This window comes from Armigeres subalbatus, chromosome 1 (assembly GCF_024139115.2).
Source record: "Armigeres subalbatus isolate Guangzhou_Male chromosome 1, GZ_Asu_2, whole genome shotgun sequence".
Classification (NCBI taxonomy): domain Eukaryota; kingdom Metazoa; phylum Arthropoda; class Insecta; order Diptera; family Culicidae; genus Armigeres; species Armigeres subalbatus.
The window spans coordinates 68537038-68556257 of record NC_085139.1 but is presented as its reverse complement, the minus strand read 5'-3'; the positions used below and the strand labels follow the sequence as shown (position 1 = coordinate 68556257).

At 41.0% G+C, this 19220-nt stretch overlaps 1 protein-coding gene and 1 long non-coding RNA gene across 4 annotated transcripts in view; one reads left to right on the top strand and one right to left on the bottom strand.

Annotated features, from left to right (window-relative positions):
- Nucleotides 1-19220, top strand: part of LOC134226633 (mucin-4) — an 817146-nt gene that overhangs the window by 376635 nt on the left and 421291 nt on the right. The gene's annotated exons all lie outside the window — the stretch shown is intronic.
- LOC134210581 (uncharacterized) lies at nucleotides 3606-4813 on the bottom strand. The gene is made up of 3 exons (XR_009978839.1): nucleotides 4619-4813; nucleotides 4504-4564; nucleotides 3606-3830 (listed from the first exon to the last, which is right to left on the bottom strand). It is a non-coding gene; the product is annotated as an uncharacterized LOC134210581 (long non-coding RNA).

Sequence of the window (19220 nt, the reverse complement as noted above, 5' to 3'; positions counted from 1 at the left end):
GAGAAGTGAAAAGTAAGTAGTGACACTTCTCACTTCTCTCTTCGCACTACTCACTTTTCACAGTTAGAAATGGGAAATAAGTAATGAAAAGTAAGTCGTCTCACTTTTAACTCCTCATTTCTTACTGTAAAAAGTGATATGTTAGAAGTGAGTAGTGAGACGTCTAAATTCTCACTTCACATTACAGTCATACCTCGATATAACGTAACTTCAATTTAACGTAACTCGATACAATATAACGTAACGGTAACATTAACCTCGATGCAATGTAGCTTTTTTTTGCCATCATTTTTAGCAGTATTAATTATAAACGTAATTTATTGACTATCATTTTTCTTCTTGTTTAAACAACTATATGACCGTCCACAACGGTCATATCTTTACGGTAGGGGAAAATCTAAGATTTTTAGACCGGCCATATATACTGCATGTAATCGCATATTTGTCCCTTCTTTGCTAGGTTTCTTACTCAAATGGGACAAATTTGCGTTTACAGGCAGTATAGTCCTGGGAAGAATGCTAAGCTGCAAGAAGGAAATGTAGAAAATAGAGTAAAATACTTTTGTATATATAAAGTGCAAATGATCCATACATAATTGGCGACAGCAAGCCACGACGATTCACGGTCTCTGTCGTTTATTCAACCGCCATGCATGATCTGCAGAGACCTTTAAATGATTGTATACCCGATCAAGAATGCATAACAAAATTATAACAAGGGGAGTTATTTATTTCAGAAAAACATTGTAACAAAATGTGTTATAAATTTTGCTGGTTAGTTGTTAAAATAACAAAAATACCTCTAGCCGTAACATAATTAAAGCAGAGGTTGATACCTTCATATCAACATTATAACAAACGTTGATATAATTTTTCTGTACAAAAATCTACTTTCAAGGTAATTGCCTACATCACGGATAGAAATCTGGTACGCTACCACGCCGGATTTCCATCCATAATGTAGGCCAGCGGTTCTCAACCTTTTCCTTCCGTGGTACCCCTTCAGCCCTTTGCATGGCTCGAGGTACCCCCTGGGTTTTTTAATTTATCTGAAGGCATGTAAAAGTGAATAATTGATTTTCGCTTGACTTTTTATCAAACCCATTCAATCGATTGAATTTTCAAGAAAAAATAATTTCCCTAGCAGCACAATTCAGACCGATTTGGTTGCAGAAACTATGTATAATATGACTTGATTTGGTACCACATATAATTTTCACTAATAATTTTCGTTTTAAAGTGAGTTAACGACATTCCCAATAAAAAGGTGGAAATTGAGATGTTTGATGTTTAAAAACTTTCATTCTTCTGATGCAAGACCACGGAGGAGGCTTAAGCCCCAAACGCAATACAACGGAACGGCGACGGAAACGGAAAATTTGACAGTTAGCCCATATATTATCTGTCAAATTCGCCGTTTCCGTCGCCGTTCCGTTATATTGCGTTTGGGGTTTTACTATTTACATTCCTAGGCATGGGATTTTCATCGTGCCAGCAATGCACAAAACACAATTTGGCTTTGAATCGCGGTTTATAATGTAATGTTAACAAACAGTAAAAAAGCTTTTAAAATTCTGAAAGGATATAACAACTTTTTTTTTATTTGAGAACTATTATATAAGTAAGGGATCCTGAGTAAAGCTTTGCAATTCTAACCTAAATTCCAGGAATGAAAAGAATATTACTAGATTATTATCTCATGTTCTCAGAAATATGAAAAGAGTTTTTTATAAAACTTTTGAGAATTGAGAATATTGGAATTATAATTGATGTTTAATTAATGTGGATCCAATCCTTCCATAGCTCGGCAGAATTATGCATTGCGCAAATACAGCTCATGCTGAAGGTAACTAGTTCCGAGACGAGTCATTTTTTATGCCTAGAGAGGTCAAATATGTACAGACAAAAAAGTTGAGATAGGCCTACATTTAACGAAATTCAAATAAACCTAACTTCTTATAAATCCGGAACAATCGGACGCAGGACGCAGGAAGGAGAAAGAGGTTTCTCTTTTGTTCTTCATAAATTTTGACGTTTACTGGGCTTGTTGTTTTCTAATTTCTTTGCAGCAAGAAAGAGACAAAGCAGTCCGTGCAGTGCCCTATAAGAATAAAGCCTCTACCTCAGGGCTGACAATCGTCATCGTCATAGCACGAAATGCCACAGTAGCGACGAGTTGCAGTGTCTTCATTGCTACTCTACACATCATCAATGACGCGCACGACGTTAGCTTTCGTCATGTAACCAAATCGTCATGACGACATCGAAGAACGAAGTCTTCATACCGTTATTCTTCAAGCGGCAGCTGCTATGCGAAGATTTTTACTAATCCTTTGTAATAATGAATTTAAAGCAACGTTTGAAAGCGTTATGGATGTTATGGAACGTACACACGGTCAAGCAGTTCGACCAACATTGACTCCACCTCCCGTTTATTCAAACATTCATCAATTTTTATCAACACCGACACGAACAATCAATTTATTCGACCAACAATATCACACACGAACGACCGAAGCACCAACTCGAGCACCAACCATCAAAAAAAAAAAGGGGGTTTGTGCAACTTCACTACAAATGCTCAAACATGTTCGGCGAACCTTGACTCCACCCCCGACAACTCAAACCAAAATCAAACCGTTTTAATTTTTTCCAACCGAGCCGCCAACTGTCAAATGGTTGTTCGAACAACTTCACACACGTTCAAACAAAGCAGCAACCGAAGCGATTTCTTGGGGGCGGAGTCAATGTTCGTCAAACTGCTTGACTGGTGTGTACGTTGCATTATCGATACATTTATGTTACCAAAGTTCCTACTATTTGTTTATTTGAGACGCTATTATGTTTTTAACCAGTCCGTATATAATGACGTGCAATCAATTGTGTGAAGAAGTGACGACGAAAATCGTCATAACTTTTGGCTGCGCGACTATCGTCGTAGTACGTGTGCGGCGCGAAGAAAACGAATAGGTGTTGCGTCGTGCAATGTTATGACGAAGACTATTTTTTTTTCGCTTTCTTCATGCGACGAGAATGACTATTGTCAGTCCTGCTCTATCTATAGGGCACTGCACGGAAAGATCTCCCCATAAAAAATCCTCCCGACTTTCCCCCCGACTAAATCGGTTCACGTCGGTATGATCGATCTATGTAGGACCCGACGAATTTATAGATTGTTTCACCAAGCCATATGGGACTTTTACAGGGGACACCACCGACGCGACGTCAAACGAAATCGGTAGACTAATATCGACAAAATCGAATGAATCATAGGTCAATTTCGTATTAAATGATGTGTGATGAAACCAGATGAAATAGAGTAATTAATCGAGTTATTAAAAATTATTATTGAGCAAATCAGAAATAATCTATAGATTGATCGGTGTGGCAAATAATGAAATCAGGCGAAATAGGGTGTTTAATCGATTTATTAAATTTCATCGTAGATCAGATTAGATCAAATATATAGATTTATTGATGTATAAAATATTCAAATCAGACAAAGTAGGTTGTTTAATCGCTTCATTAAAATTCACCAGGGAGCAGATCAGACTTAGTCTATAGATTAATTTATGAGGAAAATAATTAACAGCAGACGAAATATGGGGTTAAATCGGTTTATTTAATTTCATCATCTAGTGCATCAGATTAAATCTAGAGATTCATCGGTGTGCAAAATATTGTAATCCGACCAAATAGGGTGTTTAATCGATTTAATGGATGCCTTGGACAATTATTCGAGGAATGTCCATACTTCCGAAGATCTTGACCCAGACAAGAGTGCATGAACACTTTTTCGATCGAGCGGGATCGCCTCAAACTTCATGATTCTGCAAGAAAAATAAGGAATTACGTAAATAAAATTATGAAGTTTTCTAGGAATACACACTGAAATCGAATGAAATCTTTTAATACTTAGGACGTGGACCTTAGGACGCGATCATCCGGCAAGATAGTTTTCCACCTCGAATATGTAGTACGCCCCCATGTTTCAACGTGATTAATTAGCACGGAATATCAACAATCTGACCATAATCAGAATACATGGGGACCAAAGTCCGACGAATGCTACCTTTATGTACTCTCAATCTTCATATTTTTTTAAAACTATTTAATGACATTTTGGAAAATATCCTTTTGTTTTCAGGTATTTAGTTGGATGTATTTTCTAGAGTGAAAGTTACAAAATATCGGCACGGATCAAATATCCCATCTCTTTACGACAAAAATTGTCACCTTCCCGTTTTAAACTGTGACTAAATATCTATCTTCAACTGCAGCCGCAGATCGTGGGAAAATTTTGCTTCAGACTTTTTTTCTCCATATATTTGTCAAATAACACAAGGAAAGTAAACCTAATCAATGATCCGGTTACTTCAAATACGGTCAAATGGTTACATTCTACTGGAGTATCTAAAGAACCATTTCCAAACTTTTGTCGAACTTTCTCTGGGAGCCAGTTATCCACACAGATGTGAAAATCTTTCAAAACTTATTACTTACCTTGATTACTGCTAATTATCGGAAAACCAGTCTTCCGGCATGTTCTGGAACGTACCTCGGTCTGAAAAACTCTCAAATTAGTCGAATTTAAATATTTTAATTATCAAATACTCACTTGCTTCCGAGCTTGCTTCATTTTAAATTCATAAACACAGGCACCCGATTTCGTACGTTCATTAATCAGGCGATCAAAATAGGCAACAAATACAATCAATCGATTATTTAACCGATGAAATCAGCAACCGATTTATTTATTCAATAAATCTGGCGACGAAAATAAGTAGTCAACGATAATCGACTTCGTCGGTAAGAAAATAGGTCGATTTGATAGTCACCCGTGAAATTTGGGAGCTGTCAAATTTTTTATGGGGCTCTTTCTTTTCGTTCTTTATGAATTTTGGCATTTACTGGCCTTGCTGTTTTCGAATTTCTTTACAGCGATGAAGAGGCAAAGCAGCTACTAGGGTTTCTTACCCCATTCCCGGCCTAACATGCGTACGACTGCATTATTTAATTGATATTTATGGCAGGAAGCAACTTTTCCTGAATTTTGTGGGATGTATAATACTACATTGAGGTTCACTTCTGCTTAAAAAATAGTTATTCGTGCTAAATATCGTTCAAAACAGCTTTTATTTGGTTGAAATTACCGAGATGCAGCACCCATTTCAGTCATAGTGATTGCCATTCCAGCATACATAAAGCCCAGTTCCCAGCCTAAGCAAAATTTCACTCAATCTCTCAACATTTTACACTCATTCTCTCTCAGGAAGGTAAAAAATGCGACGTAAACAAAAATATGCACGTTCCACGACAACAAGATGCCAGATGGTATTATTCATAATCATTTTTATTTGGTTGAGAAGACATATTTACTCATCCAAATTTCTTCCAAATACTTAAAAACAATATTTTTTCCACCTTTTGAAATCGAGAGAATTATAAATAACATGATAGCGTCAACGTATGAGACAATTTTCCTACTAACGATGAAGGATCATTTTCATAATCCTGGCCTTTTGGCAGCACGGTGCTGCTAGAAGTTCTTGGGCCGAGGTGAATTTTTGTTCGGTTTGATAATACATTTTAAAATGTATTCTAATACATTGAAATAAGTTCTAGTGAAACGAACAAATAGGAATAATTAAAGTGCTTGTGTTTAGAATTATGGTGTGGTGATTAACAGCTTCAAGCAATGGTTGTATCGAGCACTGTGACGATTTTCAGGTAGGTGTTTATTCGATGTAAGTTTATTCGATGATACCGTTTTGTAAAAGTGGAAAGAATCACTCCGGCTCAGTGGTGTGGCATCGGAGAGCGAATTTTGAAATCTACATTTTTGTTTTCTACAATTGGATCAATTAGGAGTAAAATAAGTGATTGAAAAATATTGAGTATTGTGAAAAATAAATGGGAGTCTTTTTAAAAATTATCAATCATAAACCTACGGCATCCAAACAGTATAAATCATTAGTTTTCTGTGCAGTGAGCCGGGAACCGGGTCTATAGGCCCAAGTAGTGATTTACCCTATGTTTGTTTTGTAAACCAGTGCCAATTGTATCGATGTTTCAATTTTGAATAAATTCGTGATGCACTCCTTCCTAATAGTATGTCAAAATTGGCGCCCAGTTTGTCACAAAAAGCGTGGTAATTAGTTCTTTTTTGCCCTTAAGGACAAAATGGATGTGATAGAATCCGTTCCAAAGTTTACTGAGTAGATCTAGCATTTGTCAATTGCAAAGTAGAAAATATGATTTAGTCTACATGTTTAATATTTTTGAAATTAAATTTTCAATATTTGATGGAGTTTTTCCAAACTGGTTAAATATGTTTTGTTCTTAAGCTTTTGCATTACTATTGCAAAATATCACCGAGACCCAAACCCTAGGAATGTGCTCTTTATTCAGGACCACAAACGTCCTCAATAAAAAAAAGATTCCGGTCTATCTGGTAGGTCATATGAACGGAATAGACTAAATAAAAAGCATTAGTCGTTTCAAATTTAAGGTCAATCATGAGACATTTTTTTTACAATTATAATACAACATCCGCCATTACGCATTTTTACCTTAGGTACCCCCTGAGACCTGGAACGGTACCCCCAGGGGTACATGTACCCCAGGTTGAGAACCGCTGATGTAGACAATTAACTTTGTTCCAGCTATGTATTAATATCGAGCGTGTTCAAGTTATGCTGAAGGTGATTACCTCCGATTTTTTTTTCCAATGTCTACAAAAAATGTAGGCAATTATTTTGTGAAAACATTCATAACTAATGTTGTTATAATTTTGATATGAAATAAAACTGACCGAAGACACATTTTTATTGAATTATCTAATTATAACACACGTTGTTTTAAATAACAATAATTGATAGAATTGAGTTATAATTTTGTTATGCGTTCCTGATCGGGTAGGGACTCCCGTTGCTCACCCACAATATGTTGCTTGCCAAACGAGTGAAGTGTCCACAACATCACAGTAGTCTACTGCAGTTATTGCTGTTCAATACGCCACCAACAATGTTACTTCGACATGATCTGTTGAGCTGCTGTGTTTACCGCATTACAAATGTTCACGTCCTTACACAATCTCTCTATGTCAGTGGGACCCCCAGGGGGGTCGTGGGCTGTTCAGTGGTGGGTCGCGAAAGACGAATCTTAATTCATAATGTTGTTACTATTTTGTCTCACAAATCACAAATCTATCTATTAAAGGATTGAAGTAATGATTGGATGATTAAAGAACAACAAACCTGACGAGGTCAACGGCCTTTTTTAGTTATACGATATTTGGACAAGTAGAAAGAAGTCCTATACTATCCAAATCTAAACCCCGAACCCAATCCAAAACCAATCCTTATCCAATTCGAATCCAATCTAAGTCAAATCCAAATCTATTTGAAATCCGATCCAAATCTAATTCAAATCCAATCCAAATCTAATCAAATTCAATCCAAATTCAATCCTAATCAAATCGAAATCCAATCTGAATAAATTTCAAATCCAACCCAAATCCAATCCAAATACAATCCACATCCAATCCAAAAAAATGATGAAATTTTGACAAATACAATGATGGGATAAAAAGTAATTTGTTGTTGAATAAAGATCAAGGAAATGGTAGCTCCTGGCTCTTCAAGTTTATACCTATGCATTAAGCGCAACAAGCGAGTAGAAGTAAGCACAGTAATCAATGTACCTAGATAAATTAATTCTGTCAAGATAGAATTAAGTGGTGGAATTTCAATGGGATTGTACAAACTCGTCTTATGACAAGTGAAGACATTCCACTAAAAAGCTCAAAATAATTTTCTTAATTTATTATGATTTGTTCAATCTAGCGCGAACTCATTTTTAACTAATTTCACAAAATCAATGCATTTGGTACCTGGTGGGTCGCAAGCAATATGGGATTCTGCTAGGTGGGTCGCACATCCAAAAGTTTGGGAACCTCTGCTCTATGTTGTTGATGTCGTAGGTTGTAGAACATCTTCCCAAAGTGAGTAATTGATATACGACTCGCCTCGTGAGCCTCTGATCGTTAGTGCATAATCTCGTTCAGTACGACAATGCTTTTAGCAAGATACGATCCCAAACGTTAAAGTCTCGCACTATGACCACTGCTTTTATTCCGGTTAAATTTGTCGCTTTAGCATCTAAAACCCCTTAAAACGGATAACTAGCGGATAACGGATAACGGACTAAAAGCTCTCGATCATGGGCGGTGAGACCCACCGTCACAGTATAAAAATGTTACAGCATAGGGTTTAGGCAGGTATTTTCGTCTTTTCGTCATAGTCTCGAAAACCAATAAAAGAGAAACTTTTTTGACAAACTCATCCGTATCAAATCGTAAGCTCAGGAGATACGTTCTGCTATAGTGGAGTTCTAGCTAAAGGACGTTCCTTTCGATGGTTTCAGCCCCTATGACGATGGACGAAAATACCTGCCGTGTCCCTATATGATGTTACAAAAAGGCTCCATTCGATTCGACTTAATTTTCCATCACTTTTTAAAGTTACACGTCGTCATTAATATGGAACTTGCATTGAATATTGCGTACAAGAAAATGGTGGATGTAAAATTAGAGGCTATACTAGGAGAAATGTCAAAAAAGAAAAAGTAGAATCACGGAAAAATTTACACAGCGAGATATGGGATGCAATTCTGTAAATAATTTTAAAAATTTCAAAATAATATGTATTTGAAAATAATTTGAAGCACTGGATTAGACTTTTGATTATCTACATTGTACATATATTTATTTGATTGTTCATGATAATAAATGTTTTTCTTGAATTGATCCCGGAAAAGGTACTATTTTTTATGTTTATTGAATTTCTAATCTCATGCAATAAAACTTTTTCAAAAATAATTCAGCTTGCAATTTTTAAAATTATTTTGAATTCCGTTGGCTATATTTTGCCGTGTTAAATTTTAGTGATTCTACTTTTTCTCTGATGACAGAATTCATCCGGTTCTCCTAGCCCATTAAACGCAAAAATATGAGTTCAAATATTTTCATAGCGCGTAATTTTCATATTTTTTAACTGTGATATGAGCGTTCCGCCAGGTCCTGCAGCTAACTCTGTATATCAGAGCGCCGTTGCGCTAGTAGAGCAATATCATCAGCCAAATCTAAGTCGTTTGGATGCTCCATAGTAGTATTAGTATTGCTTAAACCATCGTTTCGGCTGATCAGTTGGCTCGATGAGTAACTGAATCCGGCATCCTAGGATTCATCCTTGCTCCACTTAGGCGTCGTGAGATATCATCAGCGTTCAACTTCCTTTTCTAGAGCGGAATACCGTTGACGGGACTCATACTGAACTGCTCTGGGACTCGTACTGAACTGCTCTGGTTCTTATCTCTTTCTCTCAGATAGATCCGAATCTCTCCTCCCGCTGCTGAATCCGAGCAATGCATAATCAGATCTCGCCAATTAAAAGATGATGGTCAGACACGATGTCAGCGCTGCGTTTATTCCGTACGTCAAGAATCCATTTTTCGGCTGATGCAGATGTGGTCGATTTGATTTTTAGTTTGTCCATTACAAGAGACCAACGTGACTCGATGGGGTAAGAGCGATCCTCCAATCACCATGTCGTTATTGTCAAAGAATTCTGCAAACAGCTCACCGTTTCCACTCATTTCTCCAAGATCATGACGTGCCATGACACGCTCATAGTCCGTGTTGTCGAACGCATACACTTCATACGTGTGTAAAACTCCTCAGCGCCGCCAACGAATACTGCCCGACATAAAAACTATTTCTCACCCAATCGTTGGCTTACACTACATAAACAAGGTGATGCCGCCATCTAGTGAAAATTCGGCCATTCGGTCCTCTGAACGTTGACGCTTGGCCCTCGTTCAGCAGGACTACGTTCAGTACCGCTGGAGACTCTAGCATGATATGACCTCTAGTGTTATTGAACCGAGAGGCCCAATCCACTGCCCACGCGTTGAAAACACTTGCTACAACTAATGGTTTAAGACCAGTTAGTCTCGCTACAAGATACCCTAGTATACTGCTCTATGCTCCATCTTAGAGGACAGTAGCAGCTGCAAAACTCCATTTACCTTTGTTGTAACAAAACCCTCATCATCAGGAGATGAGACTATCTCCTGGATGGGATACCTCCTGCAAGTCCAGATGGTCACTATTATGGACTTACCGCAACCAAACTGCTATGTTTAGCAGGGATTCGGTACATACGGGTCAGACAGCAAGACAACACCAGTCTTATTCTCGTGTAACAACTGCTGTAACAGCGCTTGCGCTGCCTCGCAGTGATTGAGATTTAGCTGAGCTACTTGCATGACCGATCTCGTCTGGAGACCGGACAGGCCTGCCCACTGGATGGGTGTTTGTTGTCTGTGCCAGGAGCACAGATCAAACACCTCAGAGTGGCCTGGCGGATGTGAGCCTTGTGACCTTCAGCTCCACACCCCTGACAAAGCCGACTCCGATCAGGACCTTTGCAGTCATATGACTTATTCCAGTAATCGAAGCACTTGAAGCAGGCCTGAGGTTGTTAGTTTGCACTCACCGAGCATACCGACCAACCCACCTTCAGCTTGGCCTTATCCAGCGCCTTCTTGGCGTCAGTCACAGGTACCCAAAATGAGGCAATCTGCGTTCCAGCATAACTTTTCCGCAACTGAATCGCGGTATCCTGGATTTCAACGCTACACTGATCTCTCAGTGCAGCTACCAGCTCACCGGCTGCGGTAATTTCGTTCAGGCATCGACATTGCCCAAGCAACCAAAAGTTCGGATAACAGTACATTCCTGGCTTAATCAGCTCTAAGAGGGTTCCTGAATAGCATTCTATTCAGCTCACTTTTTAAGTAGTTAACCGAACTATCAAATTCACATTAAGTTATTTTCAAGCTTCTAAAGTAGACATCAAAATTCACAAAGCGTTCGGTGAGAGTCCTGTATAACATGCTATTCAGCTAGACAATGAACTTAAAGTGTTCTTTACAAAATAAAATAAAAACCACAAGGCGAAGTACTGTAACAACTATTTTCATATTTTTTCAATGATTGTTCGGTAGAATGTAGATGCTGTTCTTATTTAGGATGTGAGACTCCACGTGACAATGCGCCTACCACAAGTATTTCACTCCAGCCCTCCTCTTATAATCTGGGATGCGTACCACTGCTCCATACGACCGACATGTGAGTGGCAAAATTTTACTTCATGAGTTGATTTCAAAGTTCACCATAAGTTCAATTAGGATAAAATGTGAACTAGAAAGTTCGTATAATGTCAAGTAGGCACTAAATGTGAACTTTATGTCATCAAAAGTTCATACCGAACTAATTGAAAGTTCACAACAAGTTCGTATGAAATTTGATTCTAAACTTAAAGTTTATAAAAAGTTCATGTGGACCCGATTGGCGGCTTTGAATAGTTTGACGTTTCACTTTGTTTTGTTTTTGTAGCAGTGCACTATGGTCCAGGATACAGATTTACGCGGAAAGATGAATTTTACGCCAAAACTATATTTTTTAGAAAAAACTGTTGTTCTACAAAATTGTTCGAAATAGTAAGGCCATCATTATGGTTCTACCAAAAAATAGGGTGGCCCATCATATAAAAAAAAATTGAAAATATATTTTTTATTTCTCGGAATATTGACATGTTATGTTCTACAAAGTTGTAGCGCAGCTTATTTCAATCAATTTTGCTAAGAAAAACTTTTTCTGTAGCTTTTAAGTTGGTTAATTTAGAGCAATTTTACCTAATTGGATTAGGGTGTACCTCAAAAAACAGTTGTTCTGGACCTGTACTACGAGTGGACTGTATGCTTGAGTTTTTAAGGTCCAGAGCTACACTTCAAGGTCATCGACCTGACCTGTTCACTTGACATGCACTATCGGATACCGAATAGAAAATCACTTGTTTAGGTGAGACTAACAAACAGTTTATTCGACCGGGTTTCAAAGAATACTGATTTTTATTTTGATTTGTTCGAGCTACCGACCCTGTATGACCAGCGATCTTCCTACGGTACCTACACATATTGCTCTAGCGTCGAAACGATCATCCACGATGCATTGATTGAGTTTCAAATAAAAGAGAGAGTTAACTGTGATACTGATAAAGGGGCAGCGGGGCTAACTTGGTTTGGAGATTACAGATCATACCGCCCCCCTTGAAAGCAGCTGGTTTCAATCAGAACTTATTTCTAATTGCTTAGATTGAATTTAAATTTTATCGTAGGTAACATGTTTAACTTCACAAGATGCTACTGTTGCACATGGACTTGGTTGCTGTAGTGCTTGCTTCTGAGTTCCGTCGTCGTTCATTGATGAAATGGTCTTGTCTCGTTGCTTTGGGTGATATGCGTACTTCGATAGAATAGTCTTCCTTCTTTGGTGACGTTGCAGTGCTTGTCGCCACCGTGGTGTGATGTTGTCGCAAACGGTGATATCCTCACACAGGCAGTTAGGGTGCCTGATGCTCCTTCTTTAACTAGCGCCTGGTGGGTAGAAGTTCGTCGGATGTCTTCAGGATGTGACTTGTCCTCGATCGAAGCGATTAGCAGAGCTGGCCGGGCCCATTGCCAACCGACTGGGAAACGAGGAGATTGGAGAACCATGGTTGTCTCCAGACGATGGGGTGATAGCGGTTGTAGTGCTACCGAATACACAGGAGGGATTAATGATGAGCTTAACTGAGCAATGACCAAGTGGCCAAAGCGGGTGCCGTATGCACCGAGATTAGGAGTAGATGCGTTCTCCTAAGCTGAACTGAAGAGCTTCAGCCTTACCGTTACCAAGACAAGGGACTTGGACAGACACATACAGACGATACTTGACGAGACTTGACCTTTTACCAATTGCAGACTGACGGGTTCATCAAAATCACGAGGTTGGTGATACGTGGATCAAAATAAGTTGCACCTGGAGAGTGCCTTTTAATTGGAATTTTGCGGCAAATTTTCGTTGTCCCCAATAGGTAGAGGACAGACCTTCGTTATGCCTCTGTCGAAGCATCCATTTTGGGTGCGGACTGTAACGACTCGGATGTTGCCGTCGGTCCCGGGAAAAACCTTCACCACTCTTTCCAGTGGCCACCTCAGTGGAGGTACGTTTTCTTCTTTGAGAAGAACCATCGTCCCTATAGCGATATTGTTCTTCAATTTCGTCCACTTCACGCGATTCTGTAGATCGGACAGGTACTGCGTCCGGTACTTTTTCCAAAACTGCTGGACGAGGCTTTGTGCTTGATCCCACATTTTCAGTTGATTGATCGACACATCGTCGAAATTCTGGTCTGCTACAGCTGTTAACGGACGCTGAACTAAAAAATGCCCCGGTGTTAGGGCCTCGTAGTCGGATGGATCACTGCTGATTGCTGTCATTGGTCTTGAGTTCAAAACCGCCTCAATTTGTGCTAAAGCTGTCAGCATTTCGTCGTTCTTTAGCGTTCGGAGCCCAACTGATTTCTTGAGATGGGCTTTAAAAGACTTTACCTGGGCCTCCCACAGCCCGCCAAAGTTGGGCGTACGCGGGGGGATGAATTTAAAAGTAATGCCATCGTTTGCAGCTTCTTTGATTACTGGATCTTGGAATTCTCTTTCGTTAAGCTGCTTGTAGAGATGCCTCAGCTCCCGGTTTGCACCAACAAATGTTGTGGCATTATCGCACATGATGAGTTGCGGTCTGCCACGTCGCGAAACGAAGCGCCTGAGTGCCGCAATGAATGCTTGTGTTGTTAGATCCGCCACAAGTTCCAGATGTATTGCCTTCACTGATAGGCAGACGAACACTGCGACATAACATTTCACCGGCTTGGCTCTCCGGTTCGGGTAACTAATAAAAAAGGGACCGCAATAGTCCACGCCGACCTTAAGGAATGGAGCTGACGGCGTGACCCGCTCTGCTGGGAGATCTGCCATTAGTTGCTCTAAGACTTTCGGCTTGCTTTTAAAGCATGGAATGCATCCATGGATGACCTTTCTTACCAAACTGCTGGCATTGGTTGGCCAGAATCTTTCACGCAGAATGGAGATGAGTAGCTGTTGTCCAGCATGGTAGAACTTGTGGTGATAGTGCCTTGCCAAAGCTAGCGCCAACGGGTGACGGTGGTCCAGGATAAACGGATGTTTTCTATGTTCGGAAACAGGTGCATTGGCAAGCCGACCGCCCACACACATTACACCAGATAGCAGTACTGACTTGATTCTAGACGAGGATTTGACCTCTCCGTTTTTGTTGAGATTGGCAAGTTCTTCAAAAAAACTGTCTTGCTGCGATTGACGCACTAAGGTCATCATGGCTTCTTCTAGTTCTTCCGGAGACAGCGGACCTGTGTTCCTCGAATTCCGATTTGAAGGTTGAGTGTTGTACCTGAAGCGTAACAAGAGTGCTACCATGCGCAGAAGCTCCTGGTACGAGCATCGTAGCCCGAAAACTTCACTCGACGTGGTTCCGTGGGTAGATAGAGCTTGTGTGGACCGTTCTTCAAGTAGTGTCGAATCAACTGACTCCGCAGAAGATTGATTTGATTGAGGCCAGTACCCCTGGTCCTGAGATAACCACTGAGGACCTTCGAACCAGCGCCTCTCGTATTGGAGTTGGGCTGGCGACATCCCACGAGAGATCAAGTCGGCCGGATTTTCAATTCCAGCCACGTGATTCCAAATTCCACCTTGTGTGAGATGCTGTATCTCGGATACACGATTGGCAACAAATATTTGCCAACGAGAAGGAGCTGATCCTAGCCAGTGCTTCACAATTGTGGAATCTGTCCAAAAGAATGCAGCAGGTACAGGTTTCACTTGACTGAATTTTTCGTAGAGGTGACTCAGTAGCAACGCACCTGACAGCTCGAGACGAGGATAGGCAGTTTCTTCTTTTTCTGTTCCGAAGACTCTAAAGGAGCTACCCGGGACTTGGATGTGATTAGCCGCACAGTGACAGTACCGTCTGAAGCAAGGCATCGAAGATAGAGACAGGCTCCGTATGCGACAGACGACGCATCACTGAATCCGTGCAGTTGGACAAAAGCGCAATCGTTGCTGAATCCTATCCAACGAGGAACTGTTAGAGTTTCGAGCGCCATGAGGTTCTGCCGGTATTCTTTCCACATTTGTTGCATCGATTCGTCCAAAGGGTCGTCCCAGCCGCATTTCAGCCGCCAAAGCTGCTGGATGAAGAGTTTTGCTTGCACGACGACTGGGCCAACTAATTCCAAAGGGTCAAAAAGGCAAGCTGCATCGGAATGAATGCTTCGCTTGGTGATACTCGCAGCATCCGACTTCCATTGGGGAAAGCTGAATTGAAATTCGTCGGCCGTCACATTCCATTGCAATCCTAAAGTCTTCACCGTCGTACTTGATGATTGGAGGTCTAGCACTGAACGATCGTCCCGCATTTTCTTCGGAATACTGCGGAGCAGCTCCGGAGAGTTTGAGTTCCATTTTCGGAGAATGAACCCTGCCGAATTGGTCACTTCTTCCACTTGCTTCACTAATAGCTTGGCTTCCTTGATGTTATCTGCTCCCGACAACATATCATCAACGTAAAAATCGTGCAGGATGACGTCAGATGCTACTGGATGCGTTGTTGCACAATCTTCACCAAGCTTCTTCAGGCATCTCGTTGCCAAGTATGGCGCGCTGGCGGTCCCGTATGTGACTGTGGTGAGTTCGAAGATTTTGATAGGCTCCTCCTTCGAATCCCTCCACACGATTTTGTGGAGAGGGTGGTCTCCCGGCTGAGTAAGTACCATTCGGTACATTTTTGCGACGTCGGCAACTGCTGCAATTCGATGGAGGCGGAATCTGACCAGCATAGCCAGAAGAGAGTCCTGAACAACCGGCCCCACCATTAATGCATCGTTCAGAGATAGCCCTGTCGATGTGCGACATGACGCATCGAAGACTACACGAAGTTTGGTAGTCGTGCTGTCCGGGCGAAGAACTGCGTGGTGTGGCATATAATACACTGGTTTCTCGGAACATTCCTCCGGAACTTGTTTCATGTGCCCCATCAACAAATATTCATGGATGAATTCAGTGTACATTGCCTTAAGCGGTGGGTTGCAATCCAGCCGTCGCTCCAGACTCAAGAACCGTTTGATGGCAATGTTTTTGGAATCTCCCAGTTTCTCCATGATGTGTTCCTTCCTAGGCAATGCTACCACAAATCTACCGTCTTTATTTCTAGACGTCGTTTTGTTGAAGAATTCTTCACACGCTGTTTCCTCAATGGACAATGTGCTGTTGACGTGACATGTCTCTAGTTCCCAGAATCTCGCTAGAAGTTCTTGTAGATCTACCATTGTACTAACGAATGTTGATGTTTCTGGGATATTCTCAGGAATTGGAGATGTACGGCCAGACACGATCCAGCCAAAGACTGTTTCTTGTAGGGTTGGACCATCGTCAGAGAGCTTCATACTTCCCGCAGCAAGAAGGTCCAGATAGAACTCGGCTCCGATAATCATATCGATGGGGCCAGGTTCGCCGAAACTAGGGTCTGCTAGCACAATGTCGGTTGGGATCTTCAATCGGCTCACTTTCACTGGACTAATCGGCAACGCACGGGTGATCTTCGGCAAAACGTAGAACTGCATATCTTCATCGAACGCTGAGATTGCTGGAACTCTTGGCTGGATTCTGGATTGGCTGGATTGGTCAACGATTCTCGCTCATTCGCTATGCTCTCGTCTGGATGTGACCACTCTTCGACTGTGGGAATCGCACCACAATTCCAAGGACGTGCCTAGGTATGACGAGCTAATTGAGTTCCTTAGAGACCATTGCCTTGTGCTGCAGTCTATAGCGCCAAGTAAATCGACTGATTCCACTCAGAGACGAGAAAGGTCCACAGTTGTACACACATCCTCGGAGTCGTCAAGAAAGTGTTTGTTTTGTGCGGAACCGTATCATCTTCCGTTCAAGTGTTACAAATTCAAAGGCCTGTCAGTCGCTCAGCGTGTGGAAGAGACCAACCGGAAGCGCTTGTGTCGCAATTGCTTGTCTGCGGGACATTATGCTGAAGGATGCTCCAGAGGTTCCTGTACAAAGTGCAGCAGAAAGCATCACACTATGCTGCATTTTGAGAACGCACCATCGAGTTTCCGTGCGTCTAAAACATCCGTTCCACAAACGCAAGATCAAACTGGGGTAGCAGGACAGTCACAGCCACACTTAAGCCAAGCTACATCAAACAGTCAACCACAAACACCCATTCACCCAGCCACACAAACCACACACTCCTATCCCGTGATCCAAGCAAGCTCTCAGCACATTCCCCACACTCCACCACAAATTCACACGCCACTGTTACACTAAAAAGCTGTAAAGCAATCAGAAGCCATGCAATCTTCCCTCGACAAGTGCTAATGTCAACCGCAATAGTTCGAGTACAAGACCGATTCGGCAATATTTCCTTTGCTCGTACACTCTTGGACTCCTGTTCGGAATTCTGCTACGTTACGTCAACCTTCTCGAAGAAGCTCAAGCTTCTGGAAACGCCAGTGTACCTGAAGGTACAAGGAATCGGGTGCGGTAGTGTCACATCGACAAGGTTGGTGGCAGCAAGAATCCAGCCAATTCGCTGTGTTTTCTCCGATCTTATTCAACATTTGTAGATTCCTGTCTCGCCTTACAGGCTCCACTGCAAAGATAGCGTCCAAATGTGCTTTGACAATGAGCTTCTTATTTTCATATTTTTTCTCTAGAGCCTTCCATGCTACCTCATAGTTATCACCGGAAAGATCTACCGAACTAACCTCTTGCAGTGCATCACCGAAGACAGATGACCGCAAATAGGTGAATTTATCAATGGCTGTAAGCTGAACATTATTGTGGATTAAGCTGCGAAACGTGTCTCTAAAAGTCACCCACTCTTTTATCTTGCCACTGAAGGAAGGCAGTTTGATGTCTGGCAGCTTCACTCGTGACATCCCATGCCCTGCCGCAATAGAAGTTGTTGTAGCTAATTTTGATTCCACCTTCAGTGCTCTCAGAGATATCAAGTCGGCTTTAGTAGCGAAATACTGCTCTTCCACTTCCCGGATGATTGCTTCATACTGATCTACGCGTATTATTGCCAATTTCTCCAAACGCTTCTTCCGCTCCTCTGTGGTTTCTTTCACATCTTCTTCTGCGTCAGTTTCATCGATTGCCATTTCGATCTTACGACGAACACTATAGAAGCTTTTCATGGCATTCTCCAACGTTTCCAACCTCACGTCGATTTGATTTTCCTGAGTTGACCTCTGGAACTCACTGACAAACTTTGCAATGGCTTTGATGGAATTTTTCAGCTGCCTCTCCTGCTTTCCGAGCTCCCGTAGTCCGATATTGTCAACAATTTCGCACTTCACTTAGCTATCATTCAAAGTTTAAAGCACTGCTCACACCTTATAAAGTTCAATGTTCATTCGTCGCACTTTCACTGACGTTCGTGTGATTTACATTCGCAATTAATTGCAGCAGTACAATAAACTGAATTTTGAGTTCACTTTTTAATCACTTTTATCACTCACTACTCTGCCAATCAACTGGAACACTGCTAGGTGATTTACTCGACGCGACGTTCCACAGTGACGTAATTCGTATTGACTGACTAACGACCAAAGACAGCCGACAAGGAGGACTAGCAGCGAACAAACGAACCAATAAACCAAAGCCACAGTCAGGGACACAATTGATTGGAACCAGGCCACAATTCCGGAATGAAACTCCCATGCGAGTAGATTTAAGAATTTATTCAAGCCTTTGTTCACCCCACAATTACCCACACATGGAGACATTGATTGAGTTTCAAATAAAAGAGAGAGTTAACTGTGATACTGATAAAGGGGCAGCGGGGCTAACTTGGTTTGGAGATTACAGATCAACAGTATTTTTGATCTACTTTTTTGTTTTAGATTTCTCGAAAAAGTCATCTTCAGGTGACTTTTAGAGCTCAAAAAATACAACTTTTGATGGGTAAATATGCTCTAAATCTTTTCCCGACCAAAAGTTATAATCGTTTTTCTGTCAAAACTTTTTTTTTTCATAAGTTGATATCTCCGGTTAGGGCAGACCAAAAAAATATATTTACACGGCATTTGAAAGAAAAATTAATATTCTTTATTATGTCAAAAAATTGGGGATATGTTATTTTTTTATCTCAAGTTTCATCAATTTCACTAAAATCAATTTTTTCAAATAAAATTATAGAACTCTACAACGGAAGA